This window comes from Lutra lutra, chromosome 15, assembly GCF_902655055.1.
Source record: "Lutra lutra chromosome 15, mLutLut1.2, whole genome shotgun sequence".
Lineage (NCBI taxonomy): Eukaryota > Metazoa > Chordata > Mammalia > Carnivora > Mustelidae > Lutra > Lutra lutra.
The window spans coordinates 13,265,485-13,289,779 of NC_062292.1; the positions used below are offsets into that span (position 1 = coordinate 13,265,485).

Genomic DNA, 24,295 nt, shown 5'->3' on the forward strand with positions numbered 1-24,295 from the left:
ATGGTGATCTTGACTGAGAACGTGCTCTGTGCCGGACAATTTGTCAGCTTCTAGAGAGGAAAAGACGAGAGTCTCTGCATTGCAGGTCCAGTGGGAGAGATGGACTGCCTCACTCCCTACACAAGGGGACCCCAGCCACCCACACTGCAGGACGGAGGTACTCTGGGGCCTGTCTCAGGCCTCGGCAGTAGGAAAGACCAAGGCCAGGTGCTCTGGGAGCTGAGGAGCAAAGTGGGCCTCTCTGCCCTGTCTGGGCTTCAGGGGCGGTTTTCCTCAGGAGATGAAGCCCAAGGGGAACCCTGAAGAATGAACCTGTGGACCAGGGGAGGCAGGGTGGGAAGGGCACTGCGGGTGGCAGGAGCAGCCAAGAGAAGGCCCAGGACACGTAATGCAGAGTGTGTACAGGCAATGACAAACTGTCAGTCTTTGTGAGGCAAAAGGTAGAAACAGATGTGGTAGGAGCCACAGCTCGAACACCAGGCCCAGAGCCCAAGGCCCTGGACCCTGTGGCAGGGAACTGGCTTCGTCCAGAAGCAGTGCTACCCTGAGTGTCTAGGACGGCACAGGGTACATGCCATATTGAGAGACACACACACCTCCCCCCGCCCCCCAGCTAAAGGTGCTTCTTGGTCAAAAAAGTTGAATGATGTTGAGTTCAACCAGTGGTTCTCAACTGAAGGGCACTGTGCAAAAGGGGACACCTGGCAGTGTGTGCAGATGGTTTTGTCATCAATTCAGGGCAGGGTGCTGGGGGCAACCGGTGGGTAGAGGCCTGGAAGGCCATTCACCATCCTCTGGTGCACAGGACAGCCCCCTGCAAAGACCCTGTCCCCCTCGGGGTTTCCACAGCTCACACACAGGCCCTGCCGGGTCACTGATCTCGGCCATGCTACGGTCAGTTGGCTAGTCTGTCTCCCCCAGCCTGGGCTGAACAAGGGCTGGACGGCTGCCAAGTCAGTGTGTGTGGGTGGGAGGAGGGAAAAATAGAGGAGAAGAGGAGGCTTGGGCAGGCTTGGGTGGGGCCGCACAGGGTGGAGTCCAGCGGGTGGGATATACCCCTGCTGGCAGGGTTGGTGGGTAACCGGAGGGGTCCTTCCATCCTAGCAGCTCTAGCGCCCGCAGCTGGGCACCTGGGAATCAGACCCAGCTCTGAGGACCCCGCCAGATCGGAGGCGGGGGTCTACTCTGTGCTGGGCACTGGAGGGCGCTCTGATCGGCATCCCCTGCTGTCAGCTTTTCCTTCACTGTTCTGTTTTTCTCCATTGCATCTTTTAACCTATTTTTCATTTCTTCTTGCTCCCTTCCCCGCCTCAGAATGTGGCTCCATAGAGCAGGGGCTTTTCGTCTTTATCACTCACCACTTTATTGCAATATTGCCTGGAACAGGGCCTGGCACGCAGTAGGTGCTCAGTTAAACTGTGTGGAAGCACTGAATGTCTGAATGCAGCCCCACTCTGCAGCCGGGAGAGCCTGTCTACCACGCGCGATTCCTCCTCCTCTGCCCCCGCCGGGGTGAGGCTGGGGGGTCCCAGGAAGCCCGCCCCCCGGACCACGCAGGACGTGTTCATGGTCCACAACGTGAATTCAAAGCTGCTCCAGGGAAGACGCGGGAGCTTCGCACGCACACCCTGGATATTGCCTGAAAAATCCAGGATGACGGACTGACCATGACCCGAGGGAGGAGAGAGCAGGTAGGATGATGCAAAAGGCCAAGGCAGCTGGCAGCCAAACAAAGTTACGGCCACTTGACAGGACAATGGTGCGAACAAAGGCCTCCCTGCCTCCGGGAACTGCTGCCAAGCGCGGTGACACGCGGGGCGTGACACGCGGGGCTAATCGCATCTGAGGGCGCGGCGCTGCCCGGGAGCGGCCCGTGGTGCTGGCAGGGCTTCAGTCACTGCCGGCTTGCCGGGAGGAGCTCATTCATCACCGTGCGGGGCCAGCACGGGTGCCCCGATTACACACAGGGAGCGAGGACCACGGTGGGGAGGGCACGTCCCTGCTGGTCCCCTTGGAGACACATGCAAGGAAATAAAAAGCCATGGGTAGAAAGAGATGTTGGGGTCTAGCCAGGCCTGCCAGGGAACGCTGTGTCTGTGGGGGGCCGTTAACCTCACGGACTGGGGCCCATAGGGCTTTGGTTAAGCCCTTATGGCTCATGGGCTCATGGCCTGGTCTATAGGCAAAGGTTTTTAAAAACCTGGGCTCAAATCCCAGCTCACCCTCCAAGCTGGGGTTCCAGGCACTGTCATTTTGAGCTCTGTGGCCTCAGGCCAGTCATCCGGAGGTGTATGTGGGTGAAGACAGAGTTTATATCTGCTCAGCTCGCCTAACAGGTTTGCTGGGAAAATTAAAAAGATGAGGCAGAAGGAAGCGCCTTGGGAACCACCCAGTCTGGAGTGCAGGAAGGCATGCGAGCGCTGCAGCCAGGTCCCCCACCATGTCCCTGGGCCAGGGGGTTGTGGGGGGCCACACAGCAGCCCCGAAACAGCAGCCACCCACTGTAGTCAGCCATCGAAACCAACTGGCTTTCAGGGCACACCCTTCATCTGCAGGAGACGCCTTTTCAGATCTTTGGGTGGTTCTTAGAATCCCACTTAAGGCCCCCTGGTGGCAAGCTTATGGACACCCCCCCACACACACACAGTTCATGTGGTTTGTTCTCAATGCCTACTTTAGGCAGATACATTTACAATCCGCTCCATAATCACAAGGCATTTTCCATTTTGTGAAACTCATACGAATGTAATCCTTAATCCCAGAAGATTGGCATCATTATGCTTATTTTACAAAGCACAATTTTGGAGAATCAGAGAGGTTGGGTGAGCTCCCCAAAGCCACACAGCCAGTCTGTATCAGAGACAAGCTTTGACTCCAGGCTTCTGATTGGAGGTGAGATTGGTGCCTGCTGGGTAGACAGAATTGCCTCTCCTTCCAGTGTCTTCTTCTCCTTCTTTTTTAGGGTCTTTGGTTTGGGGCTCATTTTTGTTGTTTGCATTGCTTAACGACTTTCCCTGACAAATCTAAGCAGACCTTCTTTCAGAAGGGGATCCCCTGGACCACAGATTCTCCCTGGGAGAAGAGGAGCCTGGCAGTTTTCTGAGCAGGTGCCTTTCTACTAAGATACCGAGCAAAGCAGGGCACCTTACCTCACGGGCACCGTGCTGCCCTGGAGGACTGCAGACATGACTCTTCCAACATCTAAGTCGTGGACATGGTGGTTACGGTAGATCTCCTGGGTGTGAGATGATGGACACTCTCTCCCCTTAAAGTAAGCACAGTGCATGTACTCCCCCGTGGAGAACTTGTGTCTGGATTCTGAATGCTGGGAATAAAACAGAGGGAAGAAAACTTTCGCTTATGCTAAAAATGAATATGCTCTCTGATTTTCAAATGACAGTTCACATATTACCAATCCCGTTCACATCATTACCACATCTAATTCTTACCATAGCCCTGTGAGAGTAGTTACAACCCTGTGAAGCATTATAATTCCCATTTTAAAGACTGGGGACACTGAGGTTTAAAAGGGCATAGATGACTTGTCCAAAGTCACACTGCTCATACATGGTAGAGACAGACCAAAGACCTGCTTCTTCTGTCTACAAGTTCAGGGCTTTTCACAGATGCAACATTTTCTACTTTCCATGGGTGAGAAGTTTACTAACAGTAAATTCCAAGGTTGACTAGAGCTAGGCACTTCTAATGGGGATTGCTTTAAATTCCTTTTAACATGATTAATTTTCTCTTCTCTAGGAATCCTGAAATCAGGCTAATGGCATCTAGTCTACCCTTATCACAGACCCATGACACTACGTCTTAGCAGATGTTGTGTGAGGACAAAGTCACGTATGAAGAGACTCACCGGTCACCTCCTGAGGTTAGATGACTGGGTGCTGCCTGGGACTCTGCCTTTAGAGATCCCAGGCTGGGCTAGTGTGGCTTCAACAAGCACTCAGGGAGCAGCACAAGCTTTCTCGAAGGATCCCACACATTTGAGAGTACGTGTGTGTCATAGTCCCTATCTTCGAGGAGTTTACACTTTGGTGGGAAGGTGAGATTTCTTATAAATTTTGAATGGCAATGTATAAAACGGAATGGAGTGAAGCGCCCATCTGTTTGTCACATAGCCCGGAAAGGCTTCCTGAAGGAAGGAGGTCTCGAGTGCGTCTCGAGAATGGGTAGGACTTGGAGGGGGCGGTTTTCCATTCTGGTGGAGGATGAATGAAATGCCAACAGCTGGTGGAGTGTGGGGGGACGTGTGGCTCCGAGCTCTCTGGCCACGGTGTACACATTCCCCGAGTCCTGGCAGAGACAGGTTTTAATCTCTGAGCCTTTGTTCCCTCTTCTGGAAAGAACCTCTCTCTCTTGCTTCCTGGTCTCCCTCTCTCTCACGCCCCATCTGCCTGTCAACATGGGTCGGGTCAACCTCCCTTCTGTTAGACCACCTGTGCCCTCCTGCGGTGCTTTGCCTTCCTTTGCATGGCACTGACCGTGTGGCATGAAGATGTGTTCGTAAGTCTGTGAGCCTTGAGAACAGGGATTCCCTGCTGTTGATTTTTGTACAGCTATTTGTTGAATAAATACAGATGAAAGACAGCAATGCAGACAGCATTAATAACCCTGCAAGAAGAATCCTGCTACAGGATCGTGTGGGCTGACACCTAGAAGCAGTGTGGTCCTGGGCCACTGCATGTACGATGCCTAATAAATCTGAATTACTGTTTCTTTGATGAATGAGTGGTTGATGGTCTGACCGAGTTACACACACATCACGATGAAAACCCATCCTCACTATTCAGCTAAAACTTGATTGACGTTTTAGTTTTCCTTCAAATCCACAAGGCTTAAACCAAGGGAGAGTCAAAACGTGCAGGGCAGCTGAGCAAAGTCCGGGGGAGTGGGACTGGGGCTGGAGCTGAGGGCTTAGCATCAGCCGGCAGGCGACGGGCAGAGTCTGGAAAGGCAAGAGAGGCGCTGGAGATGCGAGCAGGAGCCAGGGAATCCAGTGCTTTCCTGACGACAACAGGGCACGAGTAGAACTCAAAGCAGGGTGTGTTATAGATTATTTTTTTCTCCTTTTAAAGATAATTTATTTGTTTATTTATTTGTCAGAGGAAGACAGAGCGAGTGAGTGCGTGCGCACAAGCAGGCAGAGGCAGAGAGAGAAGCAGGCTCCCTGCCAAGCAGACAGCCCGATGCGGAACTCGATCCCAGGGCCCCAGGATCATGACCTGAGCCGAAGGCAGAGGCCCAACCGACTGAGCCACCCAGGTGTCCCTATTTTTTTCTCCTTTTAAAGACAGAAGCCCCTGACTGAAATGGAGAGAATGCACCTGAGCAGAGCAAGACTTCAGACCCAGAAGACATTACATTTTTTTCTGGTTCTGAGGACATTACAGAAGCTGGGAATGCAGGCTGGTGCAGCCACTCTAGAAACAGTATGGCGGTTCCTCAAAAAGTTGAAAATACAGCTACTCCACAACCCCAAAATGGCATTACTGGGTATTTACCCCGAAGATACAAATGTATTGATCTGAAGAGGCACATGCACCGAATGTTTCTAGCAGCAATGTCCATAATACCCAAACCATGGAAAGAGCCCAGATGTCTATCAGCAGATGAATGGATAAAGAAGATGTGGTCTATATCTGCAATGGAATATTACTCAGCCATCAAAAATGAAATCTTGCCATTTGCAATGACATGGATGGAACTAGAGGGTATTATGGTAAGAAAAATAAGTCAATCAGAGAAAGACAAGTATCATATGCTCTCACTGACATGCGGAACTTAAGAAACAAAACAGAAGATCACAGGGGAAGAAAGGAAAAAGTGGAAACAAGACGAAACAAGAGAGGGAGACAAACCATAAGAGACTCTTAATCTTAGGAAACTAACTGAGGGTTGCTGGAGGGGAGGGGGAAGAGGGGAAGGGGTGGCTGAGTGATGGACACTGGGGAGGGTAGGTGTTGAGGGGAGTACTGGGTGTTGTGTAAGACTGATGAGTCACAGATCTGTACCCCCGAAACAAGTAATACATCATATGTTAATTAAAAAAAAGAAAGAAAGAAAGAAAGAAAAGATGTTCCAGAAGCTTGGGTGTGAGCTGGCGGAGGCTGCGCTAGTGGGTCGGCTATGGGGACAGAAAACAGCAGAGTGGTTCGTGAGCAGGCAGGAGCTAGCATGGACAGGACTAGTGACAGCCTGGCCTGGCAGGGGGCCGGGGTGCTGGTGATGCCTGTACAGGAAAAGGAGCTGAGACTGATCTGGCTCAGGAAGCTGGGTGGATCCTCGTTCAGTTGAGGGCAACTGGAGGAAGAGGTGCAGTCAAGCTGAGAGGCAAGAAAGAGTGAGTTATTTTTCTACACGTAGGCTTTATTCTGAGTCTAAATTATATGATTTTCAGAGACGTAGCTACGGGTAGATACTGATACATTATGCTTTCTCAATTAACATAATACTTTCCCACATAAATTACAGATGCTTCATAAACATTATTTTTAATAAGGGGTAGACTGGGAATAAATACGTAACTTGTCAGAGCCAGGCGTGCTGATGGAAGAGGGTTTCCCATGCTGCAGAGGACAAGAGGCCAGCTGGCCCGCCCTCCTGGAGGACCTGTTCTCAGCCTGGTGAGTGATACAAGGAACCCATGGACAGCCTACAGATATACTCAGAGGGCCCTGGGGGGTGCACACCAGCTGCGGTGAGGTCTTGGTCACAGTCGCATCGCCTGCCAAAGGTATGAGGGACCAGAGAGCAGTCCAGGCCTCAGCTGATGGAGGGGGGTGGGCTGGGGGAGCCTTTGTGACTATGAAGGAGGGTCTGAAGAAAACATCCCCAACAAGCTGGGAGGAGAAAATGAGACTGTCCTTGAGAGTAATTGGTAACCTCAAAAGCTGAAAACAAATACTATCATTATTATCCACATTCAAAACCATTAATTCAAAACTGATGAAGTTTTCCTAGTATTCATCTATAAGGCAACAGGGGTAGAAAGGAGACTCTGTGCTACACTCCCCTTCGTATCTTTTGAATAATTCAGCTGTAATTAAAAAAAAGTTAAATCTGGGCAAACCAATTCTCTCTTGTTCATTGACAGTAGTGATGGAGAAAAAAGTCAGATCACAGGGGGTTTTTGACTTGTCCAGAAAGAAAGGGAATGACTGCATCTCACAGTGACTTTATTCATTTGAAAAGCATGATGTCCATTCCTAGAATAACACTACATGTTCACCTACTGAATTAAGAGGAAATGAGCCAGAATGGCTTTAGGGGAAAAGGACATGACATTAACGTCTAGGACTTAAATTCCAGTTGGGTTAACCTTCTTGGTGACTCAGTTTTTTAACCTGTAAAATGGGTATAGCAAAACCTACCATGAAGAATCATTGAGACTTAACTGGGAGAAATTCTGAGAAGGCAGCTACCACCAATGACCTCCAACTCTATCCATGTCTATTCATTGAATCTTAGAATACCAACTTTCTGCAATTATTTTTTTTTTATTATATAATAAGTTGTCTCTGGAAATAAGAACTCCTGGCTAGGATGGGGTGACTAACTGTAGGCTAGGATTCAGGTTTGCCCATGACTGTTCCCATTTTAGTATCCAAAATCCTCCATCTCAGAAAATCCCTCAGTCCCAAGCAAACCAAGAGGTTAGCCAACTTAGCAATGGTCGTCAATGATGCCATCAAGAACCAAGTTACTTTTTTTTTTTTTAACTTGGCCCTTCTGACTGTTGCTTTTTGTATCATCCTGCAAGATGGCTAATGCACTTCCAGCCATCACGTCTGCATTCCAGGTAGGAAGGACAAGGAATGGCAAAAGGATCAAAGTCCTTCTCTTAGAAAGGTCCGCCTCTTACTCTGGAAAGAAAGCTTTCCTTGAAGATCTGCGCTTACACTTCACTGGCCAGAACCATTTCACATGGCCACCTCTAGCTGTAAGAGCAGCTGGGAAAACTGAGGACAGTTGACCTTTGAACAATGTGGGGATCAGGGGTACCAACTCCCTGTGCAGTGGAAAATCCATGTATAACTTCTGACACCCTAAAAACTTACCTACTAATAGCCTACTGTTGACCAGAACCTTGACCTTGAACCAAAACAATCAAGACATAGTTTGTATGTTTTAGGTATTCCATGCTGTATCCTTACAATAAAGTGAGCTAGAGAAAAGAAACTGTTATTAAGAAAAAGAGAAAATAGATGTAGTGTGCCATAAAAATTCCATGCTGAATTGGACCCGTGCAGTTCAAAGCCGTGTTGTTGAAGGATCAACTGTATTTTGTTTCCAAGCCCGCCACAGAGGAGGCAGGAGAGAAAGTAATGAGCGGCTCTGGGTGGTCAGTCTGCAGTGTCTGCTACATCCCCTCCCTCTTTATGACCCCCGGCCAATGCCGAGCCCCTGCGATGAGGCAGGCAGTGTGCTAGGATTTGCAAAGGGCAGAAAGATGAACACCATACAACCCTCATACCAAGTAAGCTCACAGTCTGGCACAGTCTGACAGAAGGCACAGGGGAGCACGTCTGAAGGCAGCCGGGAGAGAGTAGGAAGCATGCTGGCAAATCTTGCCCAAGATGCGGGTGGGAATGACAGGGCTGGTGGGTTAGCCAGGTAGCAATGAACATGATGCCTCTTCCAAGTAAGGATAAACCCAAAGATGTGAGGACAGCACTTGGCAACAAGAAAGCTCCAGGAGGAAGAGCCAGCGGATGTGAGAAGAAGGAATGGGTGTGTAGGGTAAGTACCTCTCATCTCTGAAAATGACCCGGCTTTGGGGGCTTTGGTTGTTGCTATGGTTTTAGGGAGCCATTTCGAAAAGAGAGGTGCACAGGTCTGAGTGACCTCGAAGCCCACCCACCAAAGGGCTGTAAGAACTCATGGAGACAAGTCACCAGAGTAAATGAGATTCCAAACCCACCCTTGAGAAAGAGAAAGGCAAACCCGTATCATCTGAAGATCCTGCTGGGTCCCCAAGCCCTCATCCTACCCGTTTCCCAGCCTTTCAGCCCCTGAACCCAGCCCCCTCCTCTCTTCCAGCCTCTCTGCTCCCCCAGCTCTGCTGTTGGATCCACCTCCAGGCTGGCCTGGCCAGCCCTCAGGCCAGCCTGTGCAGAGTCAGTGGCCCCAGTGGCCGACCAGCACCACGCCTGACGCCAGCGACTGCCCAGGTTTCTAGGCGAGCAGCAGCGTGGCCCACCTCACCTGGGCAGGGTGCTGGCCCAGACCACAGTACAGCTCCCTCCCTCCCTGCTCTCAGGCTGCAGCAGTCTGTAACCATCCTTCACAAGCCTTACTATCTCACGGAAGCAGCAGAAAACCCCGCAAGGTGGGGACAGGTATCCCCAGTGGCTCAGGAGGAAATGAGTTCCAGTGAAGTCGGGTACACTGCCCCAGATGACCCAGCTACTTACTGGAAGAGGTGGGACTTAAACCTGGGTTGGATTCAAAGGCCTCTGCTTCTCCCACTGCTGTGCACCATTTCTCTGTACACAGCTGAGCCCTCTCTCCCTGGTCCCCTTGGCTGCAAGCTTGTCTTCACCCAGACCCCTGGCCCTGATGGCATCCTCTCGGGGAGGGGCTTGATCGCTGGAGCCTTTATTACTCCATCCAACAAATATTTATTGAGTACCCCCTGTTTGCCAGGCACTGTGCTGGGCTGCTGTGTGGTTTTCTGGCTGCCTGAATTTGCCCACAGCTGGGCCTGCCAACCTCATGGGACCATCAGATGCCAGAGCTTTGCTCTGTCCTTGGGGCACCTTGGCAGAGCAGCTTGTGGCCAGGCGCGGCCAGGCCCAGTGGCACAGCTGGACCCCTGTTCATCAACCCCGTGCATCCATGGCCCACCCTGGCTCTACTTCTTGCCCTCTGTTGCCACACCAGTTTGCAGTCTGGGCCTGGCTTGGTTACCTCTGAGGCCGTCCCAGTAACGGCAATGCAGCTAGCCACTGCTGTCATCAAAGTCGGGGCTTCTGAGGATGGGAAAGAGTTGAAACAACCACCAGATCCACCTGATTCTTGATAAACAACATGATGAAGGTGGAGATTACAAGAGAACATAATGAAGCGGGGAGAACAGTCACTCTCCTCACTGTGGAGGGTCCTAGAGGGGAGCCATGGAAGCACAAGAAATGGGGACTTGGGAGGGGAGGGGCAAAAGGAGTAAAACCCAAGTTTACTCAAGTAACTGCATTTTTTTTTCTATTTGTAGAAGTAATACATGGGCATTGTGGAAAACTGGAAAGTACTAAAAAGCATAAAGAAAAAAAAGAAAGTAAAAAAAAATGGTAATTACTAAAAGTATAAAGAAAAAACTAAAACCACTGTGTGATTCCATTACTCAGAGATGATAACCACTGTTACCATTTTGTGTGTCTACCTCTAGATTTCGGTCTATGCACGTATGTGGATTTATTCTGTACATACTATTTTGTACCAATATTGTCTCACTTAACACTATATTGATACCCACCAGACCAAGTGTTTTAGGAAAACGTCCTTTCCACTGGCTCTACGGAATTCCATTCTATGGGTGCGCCGTAATTTATTCGGGCTGTTCCCCTCCACTCCCATTTTGTCCTAAATAAGTGACGTTGAGATGAACACCTTTGAACGTAAGTGTTTGTGCACGCATCGCATTTTTCTCTTGGGCTGAACTCTGAGGGACACGGTGTGACAAACCACTTCGGCATGATCAGTCTCTCTGCCCAGAGAGGAAGGCTGGGGGAGGCACCCGTCACCACCAGGCTTTCTGAGCAGGAACTGTAGGGATACCCAAAGGGGGACAGGCCGAAGCAGGGGACACCCCAACGCTTCACTTCTCTTGCAGATTTTCTTTGAAGGCCCCTCGCTTTACTACTCAGAACTCTTCAGCTTCGAAATCTGCTGAAACCAGCTCAAGCAGACAAAAGAAACGGAGACAAGAATGTCAGGCGGCAGCCTTGCCAGTCCCTCCAGAAGAAAACCAAACGTCCTCGCCTCTCCCTCTCCTCTCCCCATGGCTTCTCATGGACCGTGCATCTCCAACTTGAGAGTGCATCAGAATTAAAACGCCAAGTGCTGGGAAGCCGATCCCCAGGTTTCTGACCAAGCATGTCCGGGGCAGGACTGAAAATCTGCGTTTCTAATACATTCCCAGGTGCTGCTGGTGCTGCTGACCCAAGACCACGCTTGCAGAACCAAAGCTAGAGCACAACATGGCTGCGGGTGCCAGGCACACACCCTCCAAGATTGCTACCATGCCCTGGTCTCTTAGTGAATGCCGCCCTCTCACCGTGATCCTGCCGCGTGGCACCCAAGCCAGGATGTTACCACCTTCCATCAGAAAAAGACCTCCCTGCCGAGAGGATGAGGCCCAAGAGGGGGTTGAGGTCGCTAAGGCCTTTTTCTGAGAAATGATTCCATCTCTGCTCAGGTGGTTTCTCACATTTTAACTTGCTTTCCTCAGGCCTGACGTCTGGATGCCACACAGGGTTTGGGGAGTATCTCCCTGGCTCAGAACACTGGCTCCAAAGGGCCCCTCCAGTCCAGGCAGCCATCAAGCAGGGCTTGCAGGGGAATCTGGGTGACCCTCCACAGTATACAGCCGCAAGCAAGGAAGGGCCCTTCCCTGGGTCGTGGATTGTTTGAAGCCTCACCAGACAGTGACTCCGAGAGGCAGCCAACAGTGGAGAACTAACCACCACCGAGAGGCCACAGAGGAGCTCTGGTGAAAACAATATGACCTCATGACAGGTCCTGAAAGATTGTAAAAGAAGAACCAACATTTACTGCGCTCCTCCTTATGCCAGGCGCCAAGAAGCGTACGTTGATCATCTGATTTAATCTTCCCTACAAACCTGTGAGTGCAGAGGTGGGAAAACGCGTATTATCAGCCCCATGGAACAGATGAAGACATTAAGGCAGAAAGGCCAGGGTACTTGTCCAAGCTCACTCGAGCTCTTACAACCACTGTACAGCTGCTCTTGGGAGGATCCAGAAAACTAAAAAAGGGCAAAGGGGAGGAAACACACACACGGAGTCCTCAATTCAATCATGCTATCAACACTCCAAGGAGGGGAGAACGATCCCCATTTTCTAGGCAAGGAAACTGAGACTTAGTGAAGAACCTTTCCAAGGTCACACGGCTGGTGAGAGCTGCCCCAATCGTGGAGCACAGGCTTTGAGCCCCCAAAGCCCATCTGCCCCCACATCTACCACTGCGCTTCTCAGGGGCCATTCCTTGATTGGGGGGGGGGGGAACGGGCGGGCTTCGGTGTAGGGGGCACCAGTGAGCTATGAGTTGTTCAGTGGGTAAGGACAGCAGGGCCACGTGCCTGTGAGGAATAAATGCTTGGGGCGAGGAATGGCACATAATGGCACGTTCTTGAGTAGACTTCCAGGTGGACAGTCAACAAAATCACATCTGAATATGGTGACAAGCAAAAGTGATTACAAAATTAGCACACATTAAAAACTCAGGATATAGGGGCGCCTGGGGGGCTCAGTGGGTTAAACCGCTGCCTTCAGCTCAGGTCATGATCTCAGGGTCCTGGGATCGAGCCCCACATCAGGCTCTCTGCTCAGCAGGGAGCCTGCTTCCTCCTCTCTCTCTGCCTGCTTCTCTGCCTGCTTGTGATCTCTCTCTGTCAAATAAATAAATAAAATCTTTAAAAAAAAAACCAAAACTCAGGATATAAAACTATCTACTATTACTGTTTAAGATTCCAATTTATCAAGTTTATGTAGGCATGTACCACATATACACACATATGCCACATGTATGTTGTAGTTGTAACAGCCTGGAAGAAAGTACACTACCTAGTTAAGCAGACTTCCCAGGACAGAAGGCTTATGAAAGACTTTTGTTTTCTTTCTTACTTTCCTTTCTGTATTTCCCAAACACAATGATCTTGCATTACTTTTACAGCCACGAAAAGAAGTCAGGTTTGTTGACAAAGAAGCAAGAGCAGAGCTTCTGTCCTGACCCCTTCTATCAGGGAGAAGATGAAATCCCTCATCCTGCCCCGACCCTCTTCCTTTCCTGCCTTCCTGCTTCACAAGTTGATCTTCCAAGACTTTTCATTTGTGAGTTGCTGATGTTTACTTTATCTGTTCAAAAATAATTTTGTGGGGGTGGGAGAGATGGCCTTCCATGGTTTGACGGGGTCTACAGTTTAGCCATGCTGGAACACACACAGGAGCCCTGGTCTCCTCCATGTCCTGCCCCCACCCCTCCGCCCCAGGGGACCAGGCTGATGTGGGCGTCCCTCCTCCCCAATCCTCGGCAGACTTCTGAGCACATAACCCCTGAGGCTCATTTTTGCTCTCTCTACACCTCTCTCTGCTCTTCCATGATTGCCTCCTTAGAAAGCAAACCCTCAGACTCAAGTTGAAGTTTCTACAGTCTTTAAGAGCTTTTGGGACGCCTGGGTGGCTCAGTTGGTTGAGCGGCTGCCTTCGGCTCAGGTCATGATCCCAGCGTCCTGGGATCGAGTCCCACATCGGGCTCCTTGCTCATCAGGGAGCCTGCTTCTCCCTCTGCCTCTGCCTGCCATTCTGTCTGCCTGTGCTTGCTCTCTCTCCCTCTCTCTCTCTGACAAATAAATAAATAAAATTAAAAAAAAAATTATAAAAAAAAAAAGAGCTTTAAAAAAAATCAAGCCAACCTGGAACTTAGTGATTAATAATTATAAAGTCGACTCCATTTTTTAATTTTTTATGATTCTGCTCTCATACATTTTCATTTGTATTTGGAGGATTTTGACACAGATGCTAACGTATTATTTTTTTAAAATTCTGGAGCTACATAAAAAGAAACCAGGTACAAAGAATGACCACTAAAAATTGAAACAAAAAAGGAGCTTTGACTTAAAAACTAGTCCTTAAGTTGACTTGACGAAAGAATTCCAAAATCTCCCCCGCCCTCTCCCTACCTAGATTTGAAAAGGACCCTTCCTCCTCCACTCTGTGTCATATTTTTAAAAGTCTTGGGCTCGATTTTCAAAGTAAGTTCTACATTTTCAAGGGTGACACAGGCCAAGTAACCAGAAGTTGGCCTCGGCTTGGAAACCCTCCCGGTTCTTGTAAACATGCCATCACTAGCTCCTTTCAGGATGATGAATTCTATTGATTGGCTCAGATCAGCTTGTGACCCAGCAGTGGTATTAGACATTGGCCATAAAGCATCTCCTTATGAATTTTTCATTGGCTTGAGTGTCTGGAGAGCCGGGCAGCTGCCTCCCCGAGTGCTCACTCTCCCTCCTCGCCCTCCCTCCTCCTCTCTGTGGCTCAGGGCTGATGATGCCACTCTGCAGGACCTCGTTATTGGATCAGAACGATTAGCTTGACAGTCTGATTTTCTGAGTCGAATCCAATTTCTTCTGCAGGTGCAGCAGGCGTACGAGTAGTCATGTGCTTTCTGTTTCGCGATGGCATCACAGGGTTACCAGCAGATGCAGTAAACTGAAGTCATTTCCCATTAACCGTATTCCCCGTGATACTAAGACAACGTGTCACTCTGCAGTTGCATTCCCGAGCATTCTTTGGGAGATAGAGTGCTTCCAGCGGCTCAAGTAAAAGCTGACAAGGACGCAAACTCTTGAGAAGCACTGTGTCAGGCACTTTCATAAAACACCCTAGCTCACGATTCTCCTAACAATCCGGAGAGGGGAGGAACGTAATCCTCCCTTTTCCGCTGGTAGAAAGTGTACGGCACTGAGAAATTCGGTAGTCTCTCCAAGTTCATACTGTGGATTTATCGAGCTCACACTGAAGGAGGTGGGAGGATGAAACCTCCAGACTTGATCAGGTGGCCAGAGCTAATCCAAGAGTCACCTTCTTTTGATAGAACAGGGAAAACTTCACTCAGAGCAAACCTGTGTCCTGATACACCCCCGCGAGCTCTTATACTCTAGATCTGGACTGCATGAAAAATTCAAGTTTCCATATCTAGAAATAGAGTTTGTTCCTATTAGCATCTGTAGCCAAGCGAAACTGAGTTAAAGTAAACTTCAAGGGCCAATTTAGGGGCAAAAATAACACAAGGTCAGTAGGGTCAGCAGTAGTTGGAGAAGGGTGGAGGGGGGAAGGATTAACCGGGAGTGTGGATGAGCCTTCTCTCTCATGTGGGGCCTCTCTCTGGTCCTGCTTCCTTTGTAAACACGGAGGCCCTTTGAGAAACCTTTAACACACGGTGAGTGAGCGCTGAGTCCCTGTTCTATGGCTGAGTCACTATCTACGGCTGAGTCACTATTCTAGGGTTGACTATTGCCAAGTATTTTGTTGTACACAAAAAGAAGGAAGGAAAAGAGTAATGGAATCGGGCAGTGCCGTGCTGTAAGTGAAAGCCAGAATTCCTCCCGGTTTCAGTCTCTGCTAAGGGAATCTAGACTGTACTCAGGAATAGTGGCTGATTTTAAAAAAATATATAATTTATTAATTTATTTGACCGAGAGCGAGAGATTACAAGTAGGCAGAGAGGCAGGGGGAAGCAGGCTCCCCGCCAAGCAGAGAGCCTGATGCGGGGCTCGATCCCAGGACCCTGAGATCATGACCTGAGCCGAAGACAGAAGCTTTAACCCACTGAGCCACCCAGGTGCCCCAATAGTGGCTGATCTTAACAAAGTGTATTGTTCACCTCACTCGAAGCAACCTGCATAGCTGAGCTATGAGCCTCTAACTGCCAAAACCACTGAGGCCAAAGGAAATCTTTGTATCCATCTCTGTGTGCTTATTAGAACAGCACAACTGTGCCACGTGTTCTTGATTTCTTTGATATAAGTCGTTAGGTAAGACTGAAGAACAGACATTAACACATACCTAACAGGTCCCTTCTCTAGAGGACAGCTGAAAGGATTACATTGAGATGTCTAAGACTATGCTGTTTTTGCTCCTAGACATGCGGCCTTTTCCTACACCTACCCCCTTGATTTTAAACACTCAAAATCCCAAAAGACTCCCAAGGAATTCCAAAAGCTGGTTACTTGAGCCAGACTGAATAGAAAAGTCAGGTTGTGGATTCTTCAAAACTCACTGAATGGGAAATTTTGTTGGGATGATCAAGGTTTTCTAGACAGTGGCTGTTAGTTAGCACATCGACTTTGTGGATACTAAAGATTTGTAGGACAGGATTGCTACTCTTCACTGAGTATCTCTACCAACTCCCCAGTTCCCATGCCCTCAGGACTGAGCTGAAATGTACATCTCTTGGTAAATTTTTAATCAAAGGAGGTAGACAAAGTATTGCATTTAACTCAAGGATAGCCATTCTGGAATATCACACCTGAAAGGAACTCCCACCTGTCCTCTTAATTACTATCTAGATCCGCAGTCCTCAGTGGACATCTTCTCTGCTTCCTGATGTTTTATCCTGATGTTATGGGAGAACACCATAACCTCACTTTCTTATAACCATGCTCTTCTAAATCTTTGGAAGTTCTCATTTCCTTGTAATCTAGACTTTTCTTAGTAAACAGCTAATAATAGTCCCCCCAACTCAAGATAGTCACTAGTTAAACTACGTGGTATTAAGAAGGATAAAGTTCAACCAAATTCGTTGAAGCTTAGCTGCGCCTGGGTGGCTCAGGGAGTTAAGTGTCTGCCTTCGGCTTAGGTCATGATCCCAGGTCCTGGGATGGAGCCCCGCATCACATGGGGCTCCCTGCTTGGCGGGAAGCCTGCTTCTTCCTCTCCTACTCCCTCTGTTTGTGCACTCACTCTCTCTCCTTCTCTGCAAATAAATAAATAAAATCTTAAAGAAAGGGAAACTTAACTGTGACGATGGAGGCTAAAAGGCAAGAGAGCATCTTGGAGTCACGTAAGTCTTCAAGGGCCACAGTCCTGGTCTCATGACAAAGATGACACAAGATGACAGGGCATCTGGGGAGGATGTCTGCATCTGCCTTGCAGTTTAGGGCTGAAAAAGTGGGTTGATTCTGATGACTATGGTGAGCTCTTCCTTCCTCCTAGTCCAAAAAGGTGAGTGGTAAAGCATATCCTGGTCTCGACGTGGGTCTTCACATGAGTATCATAGATGGTGAGCCTGGTTTATTTTCTATTTTGGTGGAAAATGTTTTTCCTAACTAGTGTGGTGATCGTGACGCAGAAGAATGTTTCTGCTTCCAGCTCAGAGAAACAGTGGGAGAGAAAAACAAACAAACAAACAAAAGAAAATCTTTTCATTCAGGCTTTAGGGAGAGGTTGCTACCTCCAAGTTAGCGAAGTTAGCGAATAGCTTTCAGGATCACCTATGTAACCTCATTCACCCCTAAGACCTCCACATCTGCCATGGTTAGGAGGGCATTTCACTGGCCCATAGGAAGGCAGTCCTCATACTTGTGTTGTCTACAGGTCTGTCCCACAGGCTGGAAGTTGCCTTCTCTTCCCCTCTCTAATTAAAGCCAACCTTCAAATTCAACTTAGGAAGAAGGCCCTTTCTGCTATTTCAGCCCCTCATTATTCTAGCTTTGAAGCCATTAGTAGACTCATCTCACCATTAAGCAGAGACCATAGTCAACCCCCAGATCACCCTTTAACCAGATCCCAGTGCCTAGCACAGACCAGGGATCCACAATGTCAGTGACCCAAGTTAATTACTCTGGCTCTGTTTATTGTGCGGTTCCTTGCTGGCTCACATGTAGTTTCTTCTGACATGCTGTCTCTTGCTTTCCCTTGTATTTCCACATCTTTATCTTCTTGCACAGAATCCAGTCTATACTGCTCCTCTAGGAGGTCGTCAGCAACTGTCTGTTGACTGGCCATTGGCAATGGAATATATGGTGGGATGCTATGTAGCAGAAAGACATGAAAGTGGACTGGTGTGTAGTTTGAAAATTTGGGGCAAATTAATCACTTAATGGTGGAGCATCTACAAAGAAACCAGTCAAACACCTGTATCTTTTCCCTGTCCTCCAGCCTGTTTCCAGCAATTTTTTTAAAAAGATTTTACTTATTTATTTGACAGAGATCACAAGTAGGCAGAGAGGCAGGCAGAGAGAGAGGGAAGCAGGCTCCCCACTGAGCAGAGAGCCTGATGTGGGCCTCAATCCCAGGACCCTGAGATCATGACCTGAGCCGAAGGCAGATGCTTAACCTACTGAGCCACCTAGGTGTCCTCCAGCAAATTTCTTAAAAGATCAATCTGTGTCTATTCCTTCGTCTCATACCTTGTCCATTTAATCTGATTTTATTTCCCACGCTCCACACAGATGCACACTCTCTGAAATGTTCCCACTAACATCCAGATGTAACAGCTTTTCTTAAACTCTATCCTCACGAATCTTCCCAATGAATTTGATGTGGCTGTTAACTATCTTCTTGAAAAATCTCCTTCCCTCGTCTTCAGACTGACTGGAATACAGTTTGCCTTCCATCTCTGACTAACTTTGTATCTGTTTCCTTTGTTGGCTCCTCTTGTGCCTCACTTAAAACACGGTGTGTCCTAAGACGTGTCCTCAACTGAATGTCTCTTCCTTGTCTATACCTACTTCCAGGTGATCTCAACTACTCCTATGCTTTCAATTAACACCTCTGTGCAGATGCTCCCCGATCTTCACCGCTCAATGGATCTACAGAGTTCATCCATATTTCAAATGTCTGCTGGACCTCACTGTCTAGATAATCCTTTTAGTCTCTCAAATGCAGCCATTAAAAGTGAACAAACTATCTTCTCTTCAAACTGGCCCCTCCTAACTTCCCTATGAACACTTATGAAAGAATATGTGCCGCTGACATTTAAATACATCCAGAACTGAATAATCGTCCAGTCCCTTGTTTCTCTCAATCCCGTATCTAAGGAGGTGACATTCATTCATTGACATATGCAATGAGCTGGCATTTATTGACTGCCTACCAATGCCAGACTCTAGGGATGTGGTGTGGAAAAAATAAGAGGGGTGAGGGGACAGGGAGAGGGAGGTCTTATCCCAGAGACCTTATTATAAGGGAAGGACAGAAAATTATTCCTTCATTTAATAAATGTTTCTTGAATAACTACTAAAAGCCAGGCACTGTTCTGGGTACAAAGTCCTTCAATCCCACCTTTGCAGTGTCTTTTTCTCCTGAGTTTAGGTCTGGTTAGAACTTCCAGATCAATATTTTTAAATGGGAAGAATGGGCTTGTTGCCTTAGTATTTTATTTTTTCTACTAGTAATTATCATGTTAGCTACTGGCTTAAAATAGATACTTTTTTAAAAAAAAATATTTATTGGGGCGCCTGGGTGGCTCAGTGGGTTAAAGCCTCTGCCTTCGGCTCGGGTCATGGTCCCGGGGTCCTGGGATCGAGCCCCGCATGGGGCTCTCTGCTCGGCAGGGAGCCTGCTTCCCTTCCTCTCTGCCTCTCTCTCTGCCTCTCTCTCTGCCTACTTGTGATCTCTGTCAAATAAATAAATATTTTTTTATTTGTTTTTCCTAAATTTGTATTTGTTTATCCTAAATCACATCTTTCCTTTTTATATTAAAAATTTTTTTCTTTACCTTCCAAAGTTTACTAACTTTGATTCTCTATCCGCTGTCTCTTTTGTGCTTCAACTCGGCCCAGATGCCACCATTAGACAACTACTCCTACAACAGAACTCTAATTGCTTCCTTGCTTTGAAATGTTTGAAGGCTCAGCAAATACAATCTCGATTCTGCAGTCAGGAATTCAAGCCCCCCATTCTGTGACCGAACCTTGCTCTAATCTTTCATTCTGGTCTTACCAATCAGTTCCCTTTCATGTATACCTGCCTTCTATTCAGATAGGATTACTCAGTGTTCATAAACATAACCCACACTTTCTTGTCTCACCCAAAGTTGTGCCCTCCAAGTGGAATGTCATCTGGTCCACCACTACTCTCTTAAGTTCTTCACTTCTTATTTTTTTTAAAGTTTTTTTTTAAAAGATTTTATTTTAGAGAGAGAGGAGAGAGCGAGCATGAGTTGGGGGGAGGGCAGAGGGAGAGAGAGAATCTCGAGCAGACTCCATGACAAGTGGGGAGCCCAGCTCGAGGCGTGGTCTCATGACCCTCAGATCATGACCTGAGCCAAAACCAAGAGTCAGAAGCTTAACTAACCAAGACACCCAAGGGCCCCAAGATTGATTTATTTGAGAGAGAGAGAGATGTGTGTGTCAGTGAGCATTGGAGGGGAGTGGCCAAGGAAGAGAGAGTCTTAAGCAGACTCTGTGCTAAACATGGAGCCCAATGCAGGACTCAATCTCAGGACCCTGAGATCAGGACCTGAGCAGAAACCAAGAGTCGGAGGCTTAACCTGACTGAGCCACCCAGGCACCTCTCAAATTTTTCTCTTCTAAGTTACAGCTCACTTGCTTTATCATTATAAAGATGTGTGCCTTATTCTCCCTAACAGCTTGCTAATACGTGGAGGACTGATTCTAATCACATTTATGACCAGTCTACCCCACATACAACTTGCAAAGGGGCTTTCTCATTATGATTGCTAAATAAGTATTTACTAAATAAATATTATCAGAAACAATTTTCTAACGGTTTCAAGTTTGTACATTATTTCTTTCCATCATAATTATAAAGCCTACAAGAGCAGGGACCATGTTCCCTCCTTTCCCTTTGTTTTCTACATGGTTCTCGTATAGAACTACACACAGAGAATAAGTATAAACGTTAGCAGAATGAACAACTGATAAGTTATGTGTTTTCATAGAAAAACACAGTATTATGTTAAAATCTGTAGTCCTATTCTACAGTCTAAGATTAACCCCATGTTTGGACACTAGGAAAAGAAAAACAAAACTGGGGGCACCTGGGTGGCTCAGTGGGTTAAGCCTCTGCCTTAGGCTCAGGTCATGATCTCAGGGTCCTGGGATCGAGCCCCACATCAGGCTCTCTGCTCAGCAGGGAGCCCTCTTCCCCCTCTCTTTTTCTGCCTGCCCCTCTGCCTACTTGTGATCTCTCTCTGTCAAATAAATAAATAAAATCTTAAAAAAAAGAAAGAAAGAAAAACAAACCTGTAGCTTGTATATTAACATCCATAACATTCTTTGGCTTTTTCTAAGATTTTATTTATTTATTTGTTTGTTTGTTTGCAAGAGGGAGCAGGAACAACAGCATGCGTACATACAAGAGGCGTGAGGAGCAGAGGGAGAGGGAGGGAAAGACTCTCAAGCAGACTCCCTGCTAACCCCAGAGCCCGATGCAGGGTTTGATCTCATGACCCTGAGAGCACGATCTGAGCTGAAATCAAGAGCTGGACACTTAACTGACTAAGCCAGCCAGGTGCCCCTCTTTTTTTGTGTTTCCTAAAGAGCTATTGCTTCTCTGTAACAAAATCTATCACTTTTTATGTGCTTATTTTATAACTCTACTTTACTGAACTTCACTTTTAGTCCTTTAAAAAAAATTATCTTAAGTTTTCTTGGTAGATAATCATTATTTGTAAAGATAATTTTGTCTCTAAAATAGTTACATCATTTTCTTCTTTTTCTTATCTTATTGCATTAGTTAAAATTTCTAGATCAATATTTTTTAAATGGGAAGAAAAGGCCTTTCCCTTTTACTGTTTTTTTTTTTTTTTCCTACGAAAAATGATCATGTTAGCTGTTGGTTTCAATTAGATATTTGAGAAGTATTTGGGTATCCTAAACCACTGTATTTAACCTTTCCTTTTGATATTAAACTTTTATTTGTACTCTTACCTAATTGCTCTTTTAGACTGGGCTGTATAACTTAAGTGAAGAGGAGATTGGGAACTGTTCAGTGATATGATCAATGACAGAAAGTGAAGCCAGATCACTTGTACCATGAGTCATTTGGCCTGCCTTCACTGCAAAATAATCAAGAAAATTAATGAATATGGGGTAGCCTTTGTACCATTAGATGTGAACTTTCTGGGATAAAGGTGACAAGATATGAAAATGCTAGTGAACTCTTCCATTCGACAAACATTTATTGAGTGCTGCTGTGTGCCAGACATTATTCCAGTGCCGGGCTATAGGAATGAACATGACTAAGTCCTTGCTTTCATAGGGCTTTCATGCCAGAGAAGGCAAATGATAAATTAGCAAATAAGTAAGATATTTTAATATTTATAAGTGCTATAAAGATAATAAAATAAAGTATTAGAAAGGGCCTGACAGGATGGGTTACTCCAGCCGAGGTGGTCAGAGAAGGCTTGTCCAAGAAATGGTATTTGAAGAGAGACCTAAGTGATAAGAAACAGCCAGCTATGTGACGATGATAGGGAGACCACTGCAGGTAGAAGAAATAGCTAATGCAAAGGCTCCAGGGTTGATCTTGGCATTTTTCAAGAACAAAGAGAAGGCTGAGGAGCAGCACTTGGAAGGAAAACAGCAGGATATGGGTTTGGAGTGGTAAGAGGACCAAATGATGGTGAAAATCTAGGTTACATGTACCATAGAAATCATTTTTAAGGCTGAGGATAGTAATACGTTTGTTAAGATGAAGAGTATTTACAATGCAAATTATAAACATTTATAGAATTAACTCAAATCTTAAGTAGGAAATAGGCCTAGATAAGGCACACAAACTTTCTCCTACATTCTCTACATTCCATCCCACATCAACATTCTCATTTACTTGTGTTTTGTCACCTTGAGTGGCAACAAAGATCTTAGGACGATAGCTGCGTTCCCAGGAGCAAACTTTTCTTATGCAATAGACTGTGAGCCACTATCTTCTTGCTGATTTAGGTGATTCAGAGAGATAGATCATCCCAACCAATTAGCCATGGGTTTTACAGAGCTGAGGAATCACATCATCTCTACTAGCTGCAACCTTCATGGTAAGTTAAACAAAACCACATGACTTAGTTCCTTTCTTTGTAATCTTATTTGGAGAGAAGAACCAGCAAACGAAACACTTTCGGTCCCTACTAAAATTCTCCAAAAATAAAGTATGTAACAAATGGGTCTGCGTGACTCAGGGTGGTCACTGGCCATGTGTCTTGATTTAGACTCTGGGGCTATTTTTGATTTGTCATCACTGGCTGGCTGTTTGGTCTCAGACCAGCCCAGTACACTGGTCAAAGCAGGGCTTTGTCACAGCACAGAAGCTTGTGGCAAAAAACCTGGCAACTTTCTGTCCCTTTGTGAAAGGAGAACATTGTATCCCAGTTGTGGCTAGATTCTGCTGCCTCCAAAGGGCTAGTCAAGCTATTGTTATGTTATAGCTTCAACTGTTCATATGATGATCATGTTTTTGGAAAGAGTGGCTCACCATTGAGATCTCTGGGGTCCTAGTGGCTTTCAGGGTGATGACAACCAGAAAAAAAAGCAGGGGCAGTCTCCTCTCTTCAAACATCACCAGGAGGTCCTCATCCTTCAGGCAAGCCACGTGCTCAGCGCAGGCCTGGAATAGAGTAACCGCCCCAATAAGAGTCACCGGGTTATTTCTGTATTTTGTATTTATCTGGCCCCCAAAAGGATTCTTTGGAAGTCTCTGGAGGAGCTCTCAAAGATCAGTCCATGAATTAGGCCAGTCTTTTTCCACTGGTCTCCAGCAAAATGAGAAAAAACTTTAAAATTCAGAAAACACACACATGCATGAGACTGTTCATTACTTATCACTTCTTAATTGCCTGCACACTGACATTTTTGTCCCTTCATGGTAGGTTTTTCTTTTCTTTTTCTTAGAGAGAGAGAGTATGTGTGCACACAGCAGTGGAGAACAAATCAGGTGCAGAGGGGCAGAGAGAGAGGGAGAGAGAATCTTAAGCAGGTTGTATGCCCACCACGGAGTGTGACTGTAGGCTCCAACTCACAACCCTGTGCTCATGACCTGAGCCAAAATCAAGATCAGCCGTTCAGTCAACTTCGCCACCCAGGTGTCCTCCTAGTAGGTCTTTCATAAAGTTCACATGGTCTTTCTTTCAGTAAAGAATGTTGTTAGTATATGGTAGTAGCTGTTGTTTAAATGTCTACTTGGCAACATTAAAATGCCAATCTCCCCAACTTTTTGGAAATTCACTGAGGTCAAAACCCTAAATCTGGGACCCCTTATCTAGATGTTTATAGCCTCTATGGCCTTTCTGGTCCCTACTATAACATTTAGGATGAAGAATGCTCACCCCGTAATCTCTTTATCAATTTACATCCTTCTTCTATGTAACTTCTTATAACCGAAAACTAGAGACCTGAGAGGTAGGGAAGGTGTGGGAAAATCTCAGGAATATTGGTTATTCACATTAATATCACTAGTATTTATATTAGTCTTGAAGAGGGACAGAAAATAAGGCCAAAAAAATAAAACAGAAACTTTTCATGTGACAAGAGTAGAAGATCAGGAGGTTTTCTAATCAGACATCAACCTGTGAGTGACTTGCTTTGCCGTA

General features: G+C 46.8%; 1 long non-coding RNA gene across 1 annotated transcript in view; it reads right to left on the bottom strand.

Annotated features, from left to right (window-relative positions):
* Positions 1-2,674: 2,674 nt before the first annotated feature.
* LOC125086071 (uncharacterized) overlaps positions 2,675-24,295 on the bottom strand; it is a 46,722-nt gene continuing 25,101 nt past the window's right edge. Inside the window, exon 3 of the long non-coding RNA XR_007123088.1 lies at positions 2,675-3,325. This is a non-coding gene — a long non-coding RNA (uncharacterized LOC125086071). The remainder of the gene's footprint in view (positions 3,326-24,295) is intronic.